At 41.9% G+C, this 20,535-nt stretch overlaps 1 protein-coding gene across 20 annotated transcripts in view; it reads left to right on the top strand.

The window, feature by feature from the left end:
- The window catches only part of TRIP12 (thyroid hormone receptor interactor 12), a 495,519-nt gene that overhangs the window by 375,119 nt on the left and 99,865 nt on the right, over positions 1-20,535 (top strand). The gene's annotated exons all lie outside the window — the stretch shown is intronic.

Below are 20,535 nucleotides of genomic sequence, written 5' to 3'. Positions count from 1 at the left end.
AAACATTTGAATACTCCTTAAGCATTCATAGATCACTCTTAAGTAGCCATGACTTGGGGTGCTACTGCTGAGGAGTGTACTTGAAGCCAAATTGAAGCTGTAAGTTGAATCATAGTACTTCCTGTACCAGTTGTCAGATGAGCTCAGGTTAGGGAATAACTGCAACAATACAATTGCAAAATGCTTATCCTGTGTTTTGAGAAAAGTACTGGGCATCTCAGTGGCAGCTCTACCTTGAGCCCAGGTTAGGCCACCAGTGGTTTGAATGGTTAAAAAAAAAAAGGCATCATATCTGTGAGCCCCTTCCATCTGCCATCTCATGGGGCCTCAGGTACCATCCTGGAGCCAGGTTTTACAAACTACAAAATTTTGATAAATAAGGTACTAGGGACTTTCAGATTTTCTTTTTTTTTTTTTTTTTTTTTTTTACAGTCTGCAGACCTAGGGTAGCAAGATATCACTGATACCCTTGATTTTAGAAAAGCTCATTAAGAGACACTGCTGATGTGTCCAAAGCTTTGGTCAGCCTAAACAGACTAAGAATAATATAGCATTGTGGGTCAAAATTCATAATTTTGCTGCTATTGGAATATTTCATAACAGCTCCCTCCTTGTAGAAGGTGTTGCTGTATTCCACTCATTAAGAAAGGTGAAAGAAAGGCAAAACAATTACCGGAATGGTTAAAAGGTGAGATGAAAGGCTATTTTAGCCAAAAAAATTACTTCAAAAATTTGAAGGATCCATCTGAAGAAAATAGGAAAAAGTATAAGAATTGTCAAGTTAAGTGTAAGGCAGGCTGAGAGAGAATTTGAAATGAAGTTGGCCAGAGAGGCAAAAACTTATAATAAAAACTTTTTAAAATATATCTGAAGCAAGAAACCTGTGAGGGATTCGGTTGGACCGTTAGATGACCGAGGGGTTGAAGGGGCTCTTAGGGAAGATAAGGCCATTGCAGAAAGACTACATGAATTATTTGCTTCTGTGTTTACTAATGAGGATGTTGGGGAGATACCGATTCCAGAGATGTTTTTCAAGGATGTTGAGTCAGATGAACTGAACCAAATCACTGTGAACCTGGAAGATGTAGTAGGCCAGATTGACAAACTAAAGAGTAGCAAATCACCTGGACCAGATGGTATGCATACCAGGGTTTTGAAGGAACTCAAAAATGAAATTTCAGATCTATTAGTTAAAATGTGTAACCTATCACTAAAATCATCCATTGTACCTGAAGACTGGAGGGTAACTAATGTAACCCCAATATTTAAAAAGGGCTCCAGGAGCGATCCAGGAAATTAGAGACAAGTGAGCCTGATTTCATTGCTGGGAAAAATAGTGGAAACTATTCTAAAGATAAAAATCAAAGAGCATATAGAAAGACATGGTTTAATGGAACACAGTCAACATGGATTTACCCAAGGGAAGTCTTGCCACACAAATCTGCTTCATTTTTTGAAGGTGTTAATAAACGTGGATAAAGGTGAACCAGTAGATGTAGTGTATTTGGATTTTCAGAAGGCGTTTGACAAAGTCCCTCATGAGAGGCTTCTATGAAAACTAAAAAGTCATGGGATAGGAGGTGATGTCCTTTCGTGGATTACAAACTGGTTAAAAGACAGGAAACAGAGAGTAGGATTAAATGGTCAATTTTCTCAGTGGAAAAGGGTAAACAGTGGAGTGCCTCAGGGATCTGTACTTGGACCGGTGCTTTTCGATATATTTATAAATGGTCTGGAAAGGAATACGACAAATGAGGTAATCACATTTGCAGATGATACAACATTACTCAGATTAGTTAAATCACAAACAGATTGTAATAAATTGCAGGAGGACTTTGTGAGACTGGAAGATTGGGCATCTAAATGTCAGATAAAATTTAATGTGGACAAGTGCAAGGTGTTGCATATAGGGAAAAAATAAACCATGCTGTAATTACACAGTTAGGTTCCATATTAGGAGCACCCAGGAAAAAGATCTAGGCATCATAATGGATAATACATTGAAATTGTCAGTTCAGTGTGCTGCAGCAGTCAAAAAAGCAAATAGAATGTTAGGAATTATTAGGAAGGGAATGGTGAATAAAACAGAAAATATCATAATACCTCTGTATCGCTCCATGGTGAGACCACACCTTGAATACTGTGTACAATTCTGGTCACCGCATCTCAAAAAAGATATAGTTGTGATGGAGAAGGTGCAGAGAAGGGCAATCAAAATGATAAAGGGGATGGAACAGCTCCTCTGAGAAAAGGCTGAAGAGGGTTAGGGCTGTTCAGCTTGAAGAAGAGACGGCTGAGGGGGGATATGGTAGAGGTCTTTAAGATCATGGCATATTTAAAACTAATCGGAGAAAATTCTTTTTCACTCAATGCACAATTAAGCTCTGGAATTTGTTGCCAGAGGATGTGGTTAGTGTAGTGTAGCTGGCTTCAAGAAGTGCAGCCACATAATATTGATAAGACCCATATAATGTATGCATATTGTGTGTTGGTATTAGACCTAATTTCCCTGGTTGAGACACATGTCAGATGTCTCCCAGAAGTCTTTGTAATTATCAAGATTATGGAGAAGCTCTTTGGTTCAGATAAATCTGATTCAGAAGTATCAATCTCAAAGGACGCTGGGGATGCATCAGGTGCTGATAGTTCATCAGCATCAAAGTAACACTGTTTCTCTTTGAATTCATGCACAGTAAAGTTCATAGAGATTAAGCTTTCTCTTAATTCCTCCCATCTATTGAAAGCAAAGAATTCCACTTTGATATCAGAGAGACACCAATGCAGAAGAAAGGAAGGTAAAGAAGCATTGGCATTGGTTCCCATTGATGCATGGTACTGAGAGCAGGGAGATACTAGCAGCAGCCAATATGACCTCCAACAACCATGCAGAAAGGAATATTCAATCTCTATGCAATTTCTGATGGTCCAGGTTATAGCCACTGATACAAGTCATTTCAGGAAGATGTCACCACCCCTTCTGCAAGCTGTTCTAGCTTTGGCAGTATTTGAGGAGGTGTTAAAGAAAAAAAAATCAGAAAGCTAAGAACCACTGTCATGCAAGCATATCCTTAAGATACAGAAAGGACTGTTGTCAAGAAGGTGGACACTATATATATTGTATTCATTTTAAACAAATGGTACATCTGAAACAAAAATGGTCTTGCATGAAAATAACTAAAAAAGATTTTGGGTATTTTTGTCTAAAAAGTAAAGAAATACTGGCCTTCCTGAGGTCCTCTAACCTCTCCTAATTACCCCTCTCCCTCAGAGGGACTTGAGGAGACTCATTTTTGTTTGTTTAGTAATTGAGCCAAATGAAAATACATTAAACGAACCAAAGGGGAAAAACACCTCAAAGAGAAACAAACCAAAATGAAATTAATGCCTTCTCATCCCCAATGTATTCAGAAGGCTTTCTGATTCAAAAAGCAATAGCTGTCTCACCAGTCAGTGGTAGCTGAATCTGCTGTCACAAAGGCCAAGAAGTTTGTGTCGCACCTCCATGTTCACAGAAAGAGATAATTGTGCTCTTGATCTTGTTGGGAGAAAGTCTTTATTAGAATGCTGTGTTCACTTCCTGCATCACATCTTAACAGCATTTCATAGGCCAGTACAGTTAAGGGTCTATCAGTTTCTCTCTGTAGACAAGTGTGACAACCTCAAGTCACTGGTAATCAAGGGAAAGGACTATAGAAAACACTAGATCAGATTGACCAATGACATTTTCGAAATGGCATTGAGAGCTGATGATATTTATATCTGTCACAGACTCTGTGATGTGTAGATCAGATATACAAATTAAGTTTGCTAATGTGGTCTGTGGCAGAGGGCCTCAAAGTCACAAACAACTTCTCAAGTTGAAGTTTTGGCTGGATCAAAAAAGATGTAGCCAGTATTCCAGTATCCATCCTGGGGAACCTCGCTGAGGCGAGTAGGCTTTTATTTTGCATTAAAACATAAGTATTGGCCAGTATAACATCAGACAGCTGGGTTTTCAATTTTATATGGAATGGATGCAGATGTAATCTGTTGGAAACCTCTCCCAACTGAGAGGTTCATAGTCTGCCCTTCAGCCTTGGGTACTATTACTCAAGGAACTCTCCTCTTCAGAAGCTGAAGCAGTCAAATCCATTCCGGAGAAAGAGATTAGGGGTTTTATTCCAGGATTTTCTTGATCCCGAAAAAGACAAAATGTCTCCATCTTATCCTAGATTTAAGGACCTTGAGCAAGTACCTGTTGAAGGAAAGGTTCAAGATTGTTTCACTGGGCATCTTAATGCTCTCTGGATTTTAAGGATGCTTATACCCACATAGAAATACATCCAAGTTACAAGAATTTTCAGATTAGAAATAAGGAAACAGAACTTCCAATATTGTGCATCACCATTAGCCCTGGCGTGAGCACCATGAGTGTTCACAGAATGTCTAGGAGTGGTTGTGGTGCATCTGTGCAAATTGAAAGGTGCATTTGTTCCTTAACTGAACAATTAGCTGCTGAAGAGCACATCTCAGGAAGGTACCAAATAATTGGTGGACAGAATTGTCCATGTGTTGAAGTTAAGAGTTAATTGTGAATTATTCCAAGTCCCTCTTGAGTTCATCATCCCAGTTAGAATTTATAGTTGCTCTGCTAGACATGACTCTGGCAAAGGAATGGATCTTATTGATGCCCATGGTGGAAGAAATAAATCATACCTAAGCATGGACAAGTTGAGATTGTTAGGCCTTATGGCATCAGCTGTTCTGTTACTCTTGGCATGTCTCAATATGAGAGGGGCCCAATGGACCCTACAATCTCAGTGACTCCAAGTCTCTCAAGATGTATGAAACAGCTTCGGGTCACTTAGCAGTTCAGGGATGCTCTGGTATGGTGGCTGATCCAATTGAATCTGGCCAGGGAAATGTTTTGATCTCCTCCTACCCTAATTGTACATAAGATAAATTTCCTTGAGCTAAGAGCGAGTTGGAATACTCTAAATCAAGGGTGGCCAACTCTTGTCCTCTAGAGTCACAAACAGGTTGGGATTTCAGGATATTCACAATGAATATGCATATGTTACACTGATCTACCCCTGTTCGATGTAAACCGACCTGATATGGTATTCAACCTTGAAGGTCGGTATAGAAAAATGTTAAATAAAATAAATAAATAAGAGAGTTTTGTATACAGTGGAGGCAGTGCATGCACTTCTCATGCATATTTATTGCGGATAACCTGACATCCTGGTCTGTTTGTGGCTCTCAAGGATCGGAGATGCGCCCCCCCCCCCCCCCCCCCCCCCCCTAAAGACTTTGAGATCAGTTAGCCAACAAAATTGTCCTAATTCAAGTAGACAGTCAGGTATCTTTGTTCAGTGTGAACAAATAGGTAGAAACAAGATCATACCTCTTGTGTCAGGAGGCTGTCAGAAGTGGAACTGGGCCATCTCTCAAGGTATGATGCAGAGGGCCATATCTGCCAGGCAAGGAGAAAGTCTTTATGGACCAACTTGGTGGGATCCTAGACCCACATAAGTGGTCTCTGTAGTAAACCAAATATTCTGTGGTGATCTTGTTTACATTTCCTCTGGATAGAGAGGTTCTGTAGTTCTGTTCAAGGTGAAGATCACAAAGCAAACTAGCCTCAGATGCCTTATCCTCAAATTGGAGAAAGAGGCTTCTGAACGCATATCCTTCAACTCTTCTAGTGCTAAAGACACACACACAAAAAAAAACACCTAACTGGGGGACTGTGTTCCTCATAGGCCCCCTTTTGGCCAAGAAAAATTCAATTTATTGCTGTTTTGGTAGTTTTCCATCTGGGAACCAATACAATTGGGGATTGTATAAGAGCATAAGAGATGCCTTGCTGGGTCAGATCAAGGTCCATCTAGCCCAGCACCCTGTCTCTGAGATCATTTTCTTGAATCTGGCTAAGGATGTGTCTCAGCTTCTAGGAAAATATTCCACTAGAAGGTCTTATGGTTCTAAATGAAGAAAGTTTCCCTTTTAAGTGTGAGGGAATGTCCCTAGAAATTTTCTCCTTACTACAAAAACTGCTTGAAAACCTGTCTCTCTCGGATATGATCTGAAGACTAACTCCATTAGGGTTCATCTCTGTGCAATTGACATGTAGCACCACCATATAAAAGGTAAATCCATCTCTGTACACCCTTCAGTTGTCAGATTCAGAGGGGGCTTGCTTCTACTGAAGATTCATATCAAGCCTCCTGCTGTCTTGGGATCTCAATGTGGTACTAACCCAGCTGCTGAAGCTCCTTTTGAGCTGTTAGATGACAGAAAAGATCCTATTTTTGGTGCAGTTCACTTAGGCAAGCAGAGTTAGTGAGCATCAGGTTCTAGTGACTTATCTGCCCTATACTAAGTTTTTTTTTCTTTAAAAGAATGGTTTTGCACACACATTCCAAGTTCCTGCCTAAAGTAGTATTGGACTTCCACTTTATTCATCCTTGCAGTCTTTTTTCATATGCCACATATCCATAAAGTGAAGAAGCATTGCACAGTTTGGATTGCTAAAGAACTTTAACTTTGTACCTGAAATGGACTGAAATCCTTAGAAAGTCCACCTAGCTTTGTTTCTTTTGATTTCAATTGACCTGGTATTGCTTTTGCTATACTCATACTGTCTAATTTCTCTTTCTCTAATTTCTACTTCTCTGCCATATTTATTATGATAATCTCTCAATGCATGTTAATGAATATTCAAGGGTTGCAAGCTCCCCACAGTCTTCCTTAATCTGTTACCTCTCATGTGCTATTACACTGCTCTTCTGTCTTTACTCACCTAGTGTCTTTCCTCATTCTGTAGCTCAACGGAGGTAACCATTTCCCGCACTCTATACCCGTTTTATTTTTTGATTGCATATACCCTCCCTTTAATTCACTGTTCGCAGTCTTGTAGACCGTTTCATATTATAGATTACTTTAGTTTAAGTTCCTTGTTCTAGTTCTTGTATTCACTTGTTTTATGTACTGCCTATTGGGCGAATTTGCAGTTTTATGTAAACCGGAGTGATTTGTATCGCATACAGGAACCTCAGTATATAAAAATCAAAAATAAATAAAGAATTTGATTGCATCTTTTTCTGTTATGCCCAGATAGGCTGGAGGAGGAATGTCAAGTTTCATGGTATCAGTCACGGTGGTGTAGTTAACCCATATATATCACACGAGAGCTAGACACTCAATATATCACGCCTACTCATTGATATCATAAGAAGGATGCTCAAGCCATCTTGGAATCATGAAAATTTGGACATGGTTTCAAATCATATCCTAATGGACAATTATAAGTCCGGTGCATTAATAGTCTCTCATGGTCAACTGTATAGTATTTTTTAAAAGATATTTTTATGTACTTAAAAATTCTTAAAAAGCCCAAAAGAAACATATTTACCTTGATAAAAGCATAAGCAATACAAACAGGAATGTGCAACAAGGAAGTTCCAACTACATAAATGCTGGTGTATCAGTGAAACAAAGTCCCTAGTAACCCACCAGGGGACTCAAAATTGGCTTAGCCACTAAAACACCTAATACTGCCAGCGTTCCAGTGCTATGTACCTGCTTCAGGGTCAAGCTAAAGTCAAATTACTTGCAAAACATAACCCATTATAGAATAAGCCAAAAGCAAAGTCCAAAGAAATTCAGTGAACAAACTTGTAAAATGGACATTTGTCTCAGAATATCAAAACTGGGTTCCAAAGGGATCTGCGATTTTTAAATATTCAAAAAGCTGAAATTGTCAGTGGGAACGTGGGCTTGTCTTCAAAGTAAAGCTTCAACAATCAATTACAACTGAAGTGGAAACATTCAGAAATACTTCACAAAACACACAATTCTCAACATTACCAAAAAAAAACAGTCTGTATTTTATGCTAAACTATCACAACAGGTTCAAAAACATCTTTTTATAGAAAGTATCTCTATTTAAACTAGAGGGAGCTATAAGTATTGAGCCTGTACATAAATCACTGTTTCCGTTGTAACAAACATTCGTCATGATCACCCCCTGGATATCTTAAAAGGGTGTTCTAAAACAGCAAACCACAAATCCATCAGGGAATGATGCAGTGAAGTCCAGTGTTGTGCTAAGGGAGCTTCAAGATGTCCTTTGCATATGGAACCAAGATGTTCCAAAATTCATGTTCTCAAAATAAGTTTGGTTTTACCAATGTACCTATAATACTGAATGAGCTAAAGTTCCAGTACTGTCTAGTCCTCGGACTAGAGATGGCATATGTTCCTGCAGACAAAATCCAATCTACTATATACCACTCCCGATCTCCCAAATTATAAGATGTCTTCCATGGATGATCAGATGTACTTCCTCCTGTGATGGACATGCTAAATCGATATTCAGTGTGTTTACTGGGAAGAATGAGAACCTTGCCCAACAAGAGACCCTTGTTTCGCCACTACGGCTTCATCAGGGGAAGCATAAACTATATGGGAGATGCAATCACATCGCATATAAATATATCCATTTTTTTTCAAACAAAAATAAATAAAACATAAACTGACCTGGCGCACCACCAAACAGATTACTTATGTCAATGGCATACCCCAGTGCCTATGGGTAAATAACAGCTTCATCTAGAAAGTCTGATGTTGCCATTAAAACCAAATGAGTCAAACCAGAGATCAGTCTCCATGGAAAGAGGTCTGCAAGGGTGTGACGTGGAGTTCTCTCCACACATTTACATTGTTTGGCTAGAGATTCCTGATGCCACAAGTTTGGGTAGTCATAAAAGAATTAAAACTTGACAGCAGATAGACTATATGCCTCATCCATACCTCCTGCTCAGCTTTATAGTCCTTTCCTGTCCCTTAAAGATCCTCCATCAGAGCAGATTCTGGGGAACCTTATCTGGATATTATTCAACCTATATTCAGAATACAATTATATTTAAAGATATATGGATAATGTTACCCAGATAACTTTAGCCAAGTTTATTCAGTAGAAGACTTGACCCACGGAATATCTGAGACACATTATCTGGCTTACTTTTGCTGGATAACTTGTCTGCAAACCACTTTTTGAATATTGATCTCATAATTAAATTCGTGCAATCCTCTCGCCCACTTCTGTGGCTGTCTCCACTCTTTTGTGTGGCTAATTACTATCTTGCCTGTTGATGGAGAAAGCAAAGTTGTTTATCAGTAACAGGTGTTCTCCGAAGACACGGAGAATGGCTGTCTTCACTCATAGGGTGACATCAGATGGAACATGGCACAGAACTTTGACTTCAAGTGCAAGATGATGCATATAGGGAAAAATAACCCATGCTATAGGTACACAATGTTAGGTTCCATATTAGGAGTTACCACCCAGGAAAAGGATCTAGGCATCATAGTGGATAATGCATTGAAATCATCAGTTCTGTGTGCTACGGCGGTCCAAAAAAAACAATGTTATGAATTATTAGGAATGGAAAGGTGAATAAAATGGAGAATGTCATTATGCCTCTGTATCGCTCTGGTGAGACTGCACCTAGAGTACTGTGTGCAATTCTGGTCACCGCTTCTCAAAAAAGATATAGTTGCACTGGAAAAGGTACAGAGAAAGGTGACCAAAATGATAAAGGGATGGAACAGCTCCCCTATGAGGAAAGGCTATAGAGGTTAGGGCTGTTCAGAAGAGACAGCTGAGGGGTATATAATAGAAGTCTAAAATTGTGAGAGGACTAGAATGGGTAAATGTGACTTAGTTGTTTGCCCTTTAGTGCTATTATCTGAAAGAGTAATCATGAAGTTAGCAAGTAGCATGTTTAAAACAAAAGAAATTTATTTTTCACTCTGTACACAATTAAGTTCTGGAATTTGTTGCCGAAGGATATGGTTAAGGCAGTTAGTGTAGCTGGGTTTAAAAAAGGTTTGGATAGTTTCCTGGAGGAGAAGTCCTAAACTGCTGTTAATAAGTTCATTTAGCCATTGCTATTACTGACAGTAGCATGGGATCTGTTTAATGTTTGGGAACTTGCCAGGTTCTTGTAACCTGGACTGGCCACTGTTGGAAACAGGACTATGGGCTTGATGGACCCTCGGTCTGACCCAACTTATGTTTTTGTTAGACCACTCTGTACAGGCACCTAATGCCTTGTATATGAAGAATATTGGCAAATTGGCTTTACAGACTTACGCATGATGGTAGGCATTGACAAGAAATATTGAGAAGCAACTTAATAGGGAAAATTTAGAACAAGGTGAGAAAGCATTCCCTCGGGTACAAAATTAGATTGTAAGCCCTCTGGGGATATGGAAATACCTCCAGTACCTGAATGTAATCCACTTTAAAGTGGCAAAAAGCGAAATATTTAAAAAAAAAAAAGAAAGAAAAAAGGTCTGGAATAGAGAGCCCTCTATCCTGCCGAAGTGACCACTAACAAAATTATGACCTTCCAGGTCAGATACTATGTTGACGAGCCCAGAGGCCCAAAAGTGTTTCTAATAACTGGCCAAGCACCATGCTGTGATCCCCACAATACAGTGGATGGCTCAGTGGTGAGGTTTGACTGAAGCCCACTCTGTATAAAAGCATGCAACCAAGGCTTGTACATAGGTGGATTTACTATCTTCTACATGGTGGTAAAAGCAAGGTGAAATGTAACTGCATCAGTTATCCAACAGACTTGGAGTAATGTAGGAGGCAGTTGAGGGAAAGGGTTCTAGGATCTTTTCCTCAAGCCATGCAGCAAGACCATCTTTCCATACCATGGGCTTCCCTCCTGAAATCCCTTCTGGATGCCAAAGGATTAGAGAAACCTTACCAGACAGATCCTGGGGCTGCAGAGCTACTCTACTGGCATCTAGGCTGACATTATGCACCCAGTGCTTGGATAGGGTAGTGCTCCTAATCTAAACAGATCAGCATTGGAGAATTCCCCAACCTGATGGGATTTCTGTTTCCACAAAGGTAGTAATATAATGAAGGTACATATAATTCTCAAAGGGCATAAATTCAAAAATAAGAAAAACGGGAATTGTTAACTCTAAAATAGCAGTAAATTCTTTATTAATACATTCAGTAATCATAAAACACTAATACATTTTCTAGCATAGTTTTGATATCTTCTGGAATCCTCACCGCTCAAACCTAATAAATCGACATGACAGCTCCATTAATTAAAAAATACATACTATAAATCACACATTCATACCGTGCATTCACACAGACACAGGTAAAATAAAATACAAAAGTCCGAACTTGTAGTTACAAAGTATAAACCAATACAATATGTATAACAAAGTATCCCAACAGAGGCCACTGTTTCACCAAGATGGCTTCATCAGGGGGATTTGTAACAAGAAAATGTTGCAACATATTCTCTAAGACTCAACTTGGTGGGCTGGACATAAGGTATTCATTAAGCAATCATATGCTTACAGTTCCACTCAGTGTATAAAGTCAGATATCACAATGGCACTATAACATAGTGGATAAAAATTAGAATATATTAGCAATTCCCTTTTTCATATTTGGGATTTGTTTCCCCAGAGAGCTTCAACTGAATCTGCCTCAGCCAACAGGGAGCTTTGAAGGTCATGGTTGCCTAGATTTTTCTGAGTTTACATAGGGCCTTGTAAACCTGAGTAAGTTGAAGAGAAACATTGAAATTCCAGACTCTAGTCTAGGGTGAGGCTATCTAGGATAAGTTACTATGCTCCCCTATGCTGTAACAGACGTTCAGTAACCTCTGTTACAGCATAGGGGAGCTATACGTTTAGAGAAGATTTCTTCAAATTTAGGAAAGCCTTAGACATTTTTTTCTAAAATAAAATAAAACCTTAATCCGATTAGCTTTAATTTTATTGTTACACATTGGAAATGCTATGGTATCATCTCTAGGATAGTCACTTTTTCACTAAATTTAATGCAGCTTTATCCCAGGATGATAGTCCTCACATATGGGTGTCGTCACTGGACGGAGCCCTATCACGGAAAACTTTCTGTCAAGGTTTCTAGAAACTTTTGACTGGCACACTGAGCATGCCATTATCCCTCGAGTCACAGGGTCTCCCTTCAGCTTCTTTTTTCCGCGCTGCAGCTAACCTTGTGGTTAGGAGCCCTATGTGTTTCTTCACACAATTTTTCCTCACAGAAAAAGTTTCAAAAAATTCTCAAAAGTTTCCCCCTTCATAAGGGTCTTCCAATTTTCATTGATAGGTGAGTAAAATTTCTTGCCGTAGATTCCGTTCTCACAGGTTTTTGTTGCGAGAAGGCTGTTGATGGTTGTCCGGCCTTCAAGTTTTATTATAATGGCAACCGGATTTTTAAAAATGCCCAAATTGCCCTCATACGATGTTGATCACCGACCCCCATGACGAGTGTGTACTATGCTTGGGCATAGTACACACATGCAGGACATAGTGTTACTTCTTGTCCCCAATGTGCTGAAATGACGGCTAAAGGCAGACAGGCCCGTCTGGAAAAAATGGAAAGCCTATTCAAAATTCGGTTATTTCCATCGACCTCGACATCGAAGCAGTCGTCACGGGCAGGAGCAGCTAAAAAAGTGGTAATTAAAACCCGTCGAATTCTTGAAGGAAGTGGTGACCACCCGTCTCCGACTCTATCAAGGTCATCGATAAAATCGACCTCGGTGCTGGAGAGAGTACCGAGCACAGAGAGAAGCATCGACGCCGGCATCAACGATCTTCCATGCCCGATGCCGGCTCTATTTCCGGGGCGGCTCCGATGGCCGTCGAGCCGCCACCAAAGAGGACTAGGGTAGAGGAGCCGTCTACGCCCTCAATACCTCAGTCCAAGGCACACTGCCTCCACAGGGACCTGTGGAAGAGCCAGCTCCGCCTTCTCTGCCACCCCCTATAGCTGCTCTGTCCTCATCAGCTATAAGGGAGGAATTGTAAGGATTCATCCACCAGGCAGTTATCGAGGCTCTTCGAGATCTCCATCCACTGGTGCCGATGCCAACACTGACACCGATGCCGGAGCCATCAGTTCTCACACCATTGCTCACAAGACTCGACACCTTGATCGGTGCCCTGCTGATGCAACCTGCACCATCGAAGCCAAAGGCACCGACCAAACACCCAAAGCCAATACCAATTCCCGGTTCTTCGGATGATGAAGCCTCGGACTCTGACTCACTGATGCCTGAGCCAATACCGGGACAGTCATGTCTTTCTGAACAGAGTGTGCCATCTATTCCACTTCCATCGATGCCACCGAAGTCTCAGCCAAAGCCATCAATGCCTTTACATCCTTCGATACATTTCTCATCCCTCCTTCCACTTCTCAACATCACACCTTATCAGATACCTGGGAGGATGTGGATACCGATTCTTCTTCTGAAAATATATTAGACCCATCTCCACCAGAGGAAAGGAGAAAGTCACCACTTGAGGACCTCTCCTTCTCTAACTTCATAAAAGAAATGTCAGACATAATTCCTTTTCAGTTAGTAACAGAAGAAGACACAAGACTTTGGAAGTCCTCCAGTTTGTAGATGCCCCCAAGGAGGTAGCTGCCATACCAGTGCATGAAGTCCTAGTTGACCTTCAACATCAACTATGGGAACATCCCTGTTCTATTCCACCGGTAAACAGGCGAACTGATGCCATATACCTGGTTTTCAAAAACCTCAACTCCCACATCAATCTGTTGTGGTGGAGTCCGCACAAAAAAGATCAAAAAGAATCCGTCCACTTTCATCCACACCTGGGAAGGAGCAAATATTTCTGGATAATTTGGGACGTAAAATGTTCCAAGGCTCCATGCTTGTATCACGGATTGCCTCATACCAATTATACATGATGCAAATACAAAAAAATCTATGGAAGCAGATGCAAGAATTGTCGGAATCTCTTCCACAACAGCATCACAATACCTTTAGTTCCATCATTCAGAAAGGTCTGGAAGCAGGAAAGCATGAAGTGCGTGCGGCCTAATACTGTTTTGAGACATCTTCCAGAATGGCAGCGACAGGCATTAGCGCCAGGAGATGGGCATGGCTGAAGGCATCTGACCTCAGGCCTTACGTCCAGGAAAAATTAGCAGACCTTCCTTGCACTGGTGACAACCTTTTTGGAGAAAAGGTGCAAGATGCTGTGGCGCAGCTAAAGGATCATAATGAAACTCTGTGCCAACTCTCCATCATTACTGCAGAAACTCCATCTTCTGCAAGACGCCCATCCAGAAAAGATACAAGAAAACCATTCTATTGACCACGAAGGTACTATCCACCAGCTTCTTGTGGTAGGACAGCAAGACCATCCCAAAGAGGTCATCCCAGGTAACTAAAGGCATCCAGACCTCAGCCTCCCCCTCAGACAAACCCCTCTGGGTTTTGAACATCTTCCAGAGAACAGCAGCCTCTCCAGAAACCCAAATCAAAATCTACCAGTCGGAGGCCGGGTTTCGTATTTTCTACCCAACTGGACAAACATTACCACAGATCAATGGGTACTATCCATTATAACACAAGGTTACCATCTGGATTTTCTCACGGTACCCAGAGATTCCCCACCAAACTCCCTCTGAATATACAAAGATCATACCACTCTTCTAGAAACAGAATTATCCACCCTCCTGAGAGCCAGGGCTGTGGAACTTGTTCCCTGACCTCAGCAGGGCAGAGGATTCTACTCCCACTATTTTCTCATTCCAAAGAAAACAGGAGGCCTCCGCCCCATCTTAGACCTCCAAAATCTCAACAAATTCCTAAGAAAAGAAAAATTCAGGATGGTGTCCTTGGGCACCATGCTTCCCCTTCTGCAAAAAGGAGATTGGCTCTGTTCTCTGGATCTTCAAGACTATTACGCTTACATTCCAATATTCCCACCTCACTGCAAGTCCTAGTGGGACATCATCACTTTCAATACTGGGTTCTGCCTTTTGGACTGGCCTCGGCACCCCGTGTATTCACAAAGTGCCTAGCAGTAGCTGCTGCCCAACTGCGCAAGAAAAGCATAGACGTTTTTCCTCATCTGGACAATTGGCTCATCAAGAACCAGTCCGAACAAGGAGCTCTTGACTGTCTCCAAATTACAATCAATCTGCTTCACTCACTGGGATTTCTGATCAACTACCAAAAATCCCACCTCATACTATCTCGTTTTTCACAGTTCTTCGGAGCAGAGTTGAACGCCACTGTAGCAAAAGCCTTCCTACCCAAAGACCACGCAGACACACTCTCCAAACTTGCGACATCCCTACGCGCAAAGAAAACAGCTACAGCCCATCAGTTCCTAATTCTGCTGGGCCACATGGCTTCCACGGTTCACGTTACCCCTATGGCCAGATTAGCCATGAGAATGATGCAATGGACTTTGAGATCACAGTGGCTCCAAGCCATTCAACCGCTGTCGTCTCCGGTTCAAATAACCCACCAGTTACGTTCATCTCTCCTCTGGTGGACGAACACAAACAATTTGTTAACAGGCCTACCGTTCCAGCAACCATTTCCACAAGTGACTTTAACTACAGATGCATCCACCTTGGGTTGGTGAGCACATATAGAAAATCTTCAGACTCAAGGTACTTGGACAAAACTCGAAGCAATATTTCAAATCAACTTCCTAGAACTTCGAGCTATATGTTATGCTCTCTATGCATTCAAGGACTGCCTTTCACACAAGACTGTTCTTATACAGTTGGACAATACAGTTGCCATGTGGTACCTGAACAAACAAGGAGGCACGGGCTCTTATTTCCTCTGCCAAGAAGCCATGCAGATTTGGGACTGGGCCCTGTCACATTCCATGTTTCTCCGAGCAACTTATCTAGCAGGCATACTCAACGTAGTTGCGCATCGCCTCAGTCATCAGTTCCTTCCCCACTTAGTGGTCCTTGGATCCTGTAATAACCAACAAACTATTCCAGCTCTGGGGTCAACCAACAATGGACCTCTTTGCATCCGAACTGAATCACAAAGTGGACAGATTCTGCTCTCTACACAAGCAAGTTATCCATGGATGCCTTTGCTCGCCCCTAGACTTCAGGCCTCCTATATGTGTATCCCCCGATACTGCTGATAGCCAAAACTCTAATGAAGCTACAACAAGATGAACTCAATGATTCTCATAGCCCCGTTCTGGCCTTGACAAGTGTGATTTCCCATACTTCTCGACCTCTCGATAAGGGAGCCAATTCACCTGGGCACAGCACCAACTCTCATAACTTAGGACCAGGGTAGGTTGCGCCATCCCAACCTTCAGACCCTATCCCTCACAGCCTGGATGTTGATAGCTTGATCCTGCAACCGCTCCATCTTTCAACTAATGTCTCTCAAGTGCTTGTAGCTTCACGAAAACCTTCCACACGAAAATCCTATCGTCGTAAGTGGAAAAGATTCATCATGTGGTGCACACAGAAAAGTCTTGACCCTTTTTCCTGTCCCACATCATCTTTATTAGACTATCTCTGGCACCTTTCAGACTCTGGTCTCCAGACTTCCTCGGTAAGTGTACACCCGAGTGCAATCTCAGCTTACCACAAGCGAGTAAGGGATGCTCCGATATCAGTGCAGCCCATTGTCAGTAGTTTTATGAAAGGTTTAATTCGACTTAACCCCCTTTGCGGCTACCAGTCACAGAATGGGACCTTAATGTAGTCCTAGCAAGGCTCATGTGTTCTCCTTTTGAACCCATAGATTCCTGCGATGTTAAATTTCTTACATGGAAAGTTCTCTTCCTAGTAGCTATTACATCTGCTAGAAGAGTTAGTGAATTACAAGAACTTGTAACATACTCACCCTATACCAGGTTTCTACATGACCTAGTGGTCCTCCGTACTCACCCTAAATTCCTTCCCAAGGTGGTTACAGATTTCCACGAATCAGTCTATAAATTTGCCCACATTCTTTCCAAGACCTCACTCTCACCAAGGCGAAAAAGTTTTACACACCTTGGACTGTAAACGTCTGCTAGCGTATTATCTAGACCGCACTAGAATCCATAGAAAATCCACCCAGCTCTTTGTTTCTTTTAACAAAAACAAACCAGGTATGGCAGTGGGCAAACAAATTCTCTCCAACTGGCTAGCAGATTGTATAGACTTCTGCTATGAAAAAGCAGGCCTTTCTCTCCAGGGACGAGTAAAAGCACACTCAGAGCAATGGCAACCTCAGTAGCACACTATCGTTCTGTACCGATTGCTGACATCTACAAAGCTGCAACATGGAGCTCTCTTCACACATTTGCAGCTCATTACTGCATGACCTGAATTTGACTATGACCTTGTTCTTATAACATTATAGTTCACTTGTTGTTTGTTCCTATGCTTCTCTGCTCTCCTTATGGTTTTGTACCCCTTACCCTTCCCCTTCCCCTGTTACTTGTAATTTCTGTTGCTTTTGTTCCATGTAAACCGAGGTGATGTTTCGACTAACATCGGTATAGAAGACTTTTAAATAAATAAATAATAAATTAATTACTGCCTGGACAAGGAAGGACGAAAAGATTCAGCCTTTGGACAATCTGTCTTAAAGAACTTATTTCCAGTATAATCCTAACTCCTTCCACATCCAACCTGCTGTGATTTCAGGTTGCCTCATTTTTTTTCCAACAGTACACCAGTTGTTGTGCCTGTTGCACAAATTGTACACTGTTGGTCCAAAACAAAGATGATTCAGCCTGTAGCTTGCTAATCCACCCATATGTGAGGACTATCATCCTGCTTGTCCTGGCTGAGATAAAGCAAAATTGCTTACCTGTAATAAGTGTTATCAAGGACAAGAAACCCACCCGCCACCCCGCGGAGTTGGGTCCGAAACGTTTTATTATTTTTATTTTTTTGCTTACAAGTATTGCCACAAACGAGACTGAAGGGGGGACTCCTGTGGCTCGAGGGATAATGGCATGCTGGGCATGCTCTGTGGGCTCAGTGTGCCGTGATAGGGCTCAGTCCAGTGACGTCACCCATATGTGAGGACTACATCCTACTGTCCTGGGATAACACCTATTACAGGTAAGCAGTTTTGCTTTATTTATTCTGTTTATTTTATTTTGCTATGGTATTATCTCTAAAGTCAATTTTTACTAAATCTTTACCGCAGTTTTATTTTATTCTGTTTATTTTACTTTTGTCATTGATTTAAATTTTTGTTCATATGTTATATGGTTGGTTAAATTTTAATTTTTTTTTTTTACTTATGTTAGAATGAAGCCACTGCTATTACTAGCAACAGTAACGTGGGGTAGACTTAGTTTTTGGGTACTTGCTAGGTTCTTATGACATGGATTGGCCACTGTTGGAGACAGGATGCTGGGTTTGGACCCTTGGTCTGACCCAGTATGGCATGTTTTATGCCAGCAACCCTTATTCTAAATATATATCGCTTTGATTTATAATTACAAAAAATGATTGGTTAAATAATAAAACTAAACTAGAGGAGATGAAAACAGACACCACAGGTGTGTTGCCCTTGTGGAATACATGGATTCTAGTCCTGGAACCACTGAGGGTTTCAGATCCAGGCTCAGTCTGATCACTAGGACAGACTTTGTCTACCTGGCATAGAGCTTCAAATTGTACTGTAAAAAAAAAAATGGCCCTGGTCTTCAACAGGTCACCCTTCTTTTGCCAAGATATAATTAATGACTGTTTGGATGAGGATCAATTTGTCAGACAACTGAATTTTACTGTCCTTCACACAAGGTCAATGAAATCCCCTGAGAAATCCTGAAAAGCTGGATGCAGAGCCCTCTATTCGAGCTCCCCAATCCAAGGTTGGCATCATCTATAATCAGGGCAATGTGTACTAGAGAACTTTGGAATAAATCAGCCACCAGGACAGACTGTCTCTCATAGTTGAGCACTATTGGAATCACCAGAATTTTAGGGGTCTATGTACTTCTGGACTGTGACCACACAGCAGCGAGGAGCTGCATATCTTCAGTCCCAAAAGGGTTAACCTGATCTGTCTTGCATGACCATCCTGAGAAAGGTGACATATTTATGCTCTCTGCAGCAGACATTTAATGTACGAACCAACTTGTGCTTTCTGTTCTCCCAACCCATATCTAGTAGAAGTTGTGTTCATGCTGAATTAAAAAAAAAAGGATAAGAAAGGAAATCTGGTACCAACATCCAGATGCCCCTTATTTCCATGACACCACCTGGAGGGGTGCCTACAAACACTTGTTCGGGTGGGAAAAACTTGCACCGTTAATTCATGCAGGTGCGCATGTATTCATGCCTGGCATTGCAAGACATGCAGGGTGCTGATGCAGGGACAGAGGTAGCACATAGTGTTGGAAGTAGAGTTTCTCCTCTAGGAATCTACTCTATAGGAGCTGGAAAAATCACTATTCAGATGTAACCTCCTCAGGACTAGGCAATAGAGTAAGGGGTAGATTTTTAAAAAGTACGCCTGCGCGTACTTTTGTTCGCTCAACTGGCGCAAACAAAAGTACGCCGGATTTTGATATGCGCATAGCCACGCGTATCTTTTAAAATCCAGGGTTGGCACTCGCAAGGCTGCCCAAAATTGGCAGCCTGCGTGCGCCGAGCCGCGCAGCCTGCCTCCGTTCCCTCAGAGGCCGCTCTGAAATAGGAGCGGCTGCGGAGGGAACTTTCCTTCCACTCCCCGCACCTTCCCCTCCCTTTGTTGGAAAAGTTACGCATGCGCCGGCTGGCCAGAGTGCGATTCCCTGACCTGTGAGCGGTTTTGGAGGCCTCGACCATGCTCCCGAGCCGGAACCCCCCCCCAGGAAAGCCCCGGGACTTACATGCTTCCCGGGGCTTGCGTGTGCCACCGAGCCTATTCAACATAGGCTTGGTGTGCGCAGGGGGAGCTTGGGGCAGGGTTTTGGGGGGTACGCGCATACCCCTTTGAAAATCTGCCCCTAAATCTCCTCCTCTGAGAAGGAACCATGGTGCTGAGGAAACATCATCTTAGCTTTCCCTTAGCAGGCACTGTATAATGCTCTCTTGCCCAGGATGGGACTCAGCTCCACCAACTTCTTTAGGAACCCCGTGGAAGACATGACCAGATCCCATCCTCAGACCTCTGATATATGTCAGACCCCATGGGCCTTTGATAGGAAGAATAGAGCATTTCACGATGCTGAAAAACTGCAAAGACATTTCTTAGAGAGCAATTTGGAGGAATATTGAATAGGCCTTATAATGACCAAAATATTTTGCGACCCTCCGGTTTTAGTTAAACTCATTTCTTCCCCTGGACTGTTAGGTATTACATCAGCAATACTGGATTCTGGGCAGTATTCCCCCAATCCAATCAAAACTCCAAGCCAAATTCTGGCTGGGCTACACTTTGTATCCTCTACTCTTGTTCATGAGCGTGAGGAACAAGCTGTTGATGGGGGGGGGGTTGATAGATCAAGAGAAATTTCCCTTCAGTACTGTGCCTCACCTACAAGCCCCCAGTTGTGGATAAGTGGGGCTGTAAGGCAGTCGAGAAAGCACATAGTGACCTCAACACTAAGCCACCACTACTTCAATACCAGTATCTGATATTAAAAACACCGGGGGGGGGGCACCAGACATCGTGAATGTAACCTGATGTTCATTCTCAGTGATGCACCGCCAGCTGTCCATATACTGGCAAC

Source organism: Rhinatrema bivittatum, chromosome 9 (assembly GCF_901001135.1).
Source record: "Rhinatrema bivittatum chromosome 9, aRhiBiv1.1, whole genome shotgun sequence".
Taxonomy (NCBI): Eukaryota; Metazoa; Chordata; class Amphibia; order Gymnophiona; family Rhinatrematidae; genus Rhinatrema; species Rhinatrema bivittatum.
The sequence above is the reverse complement of the archived record's forward strand: the minus strand, read 5'-3'. Positions and strand labels throughout refer to the sequence as shown.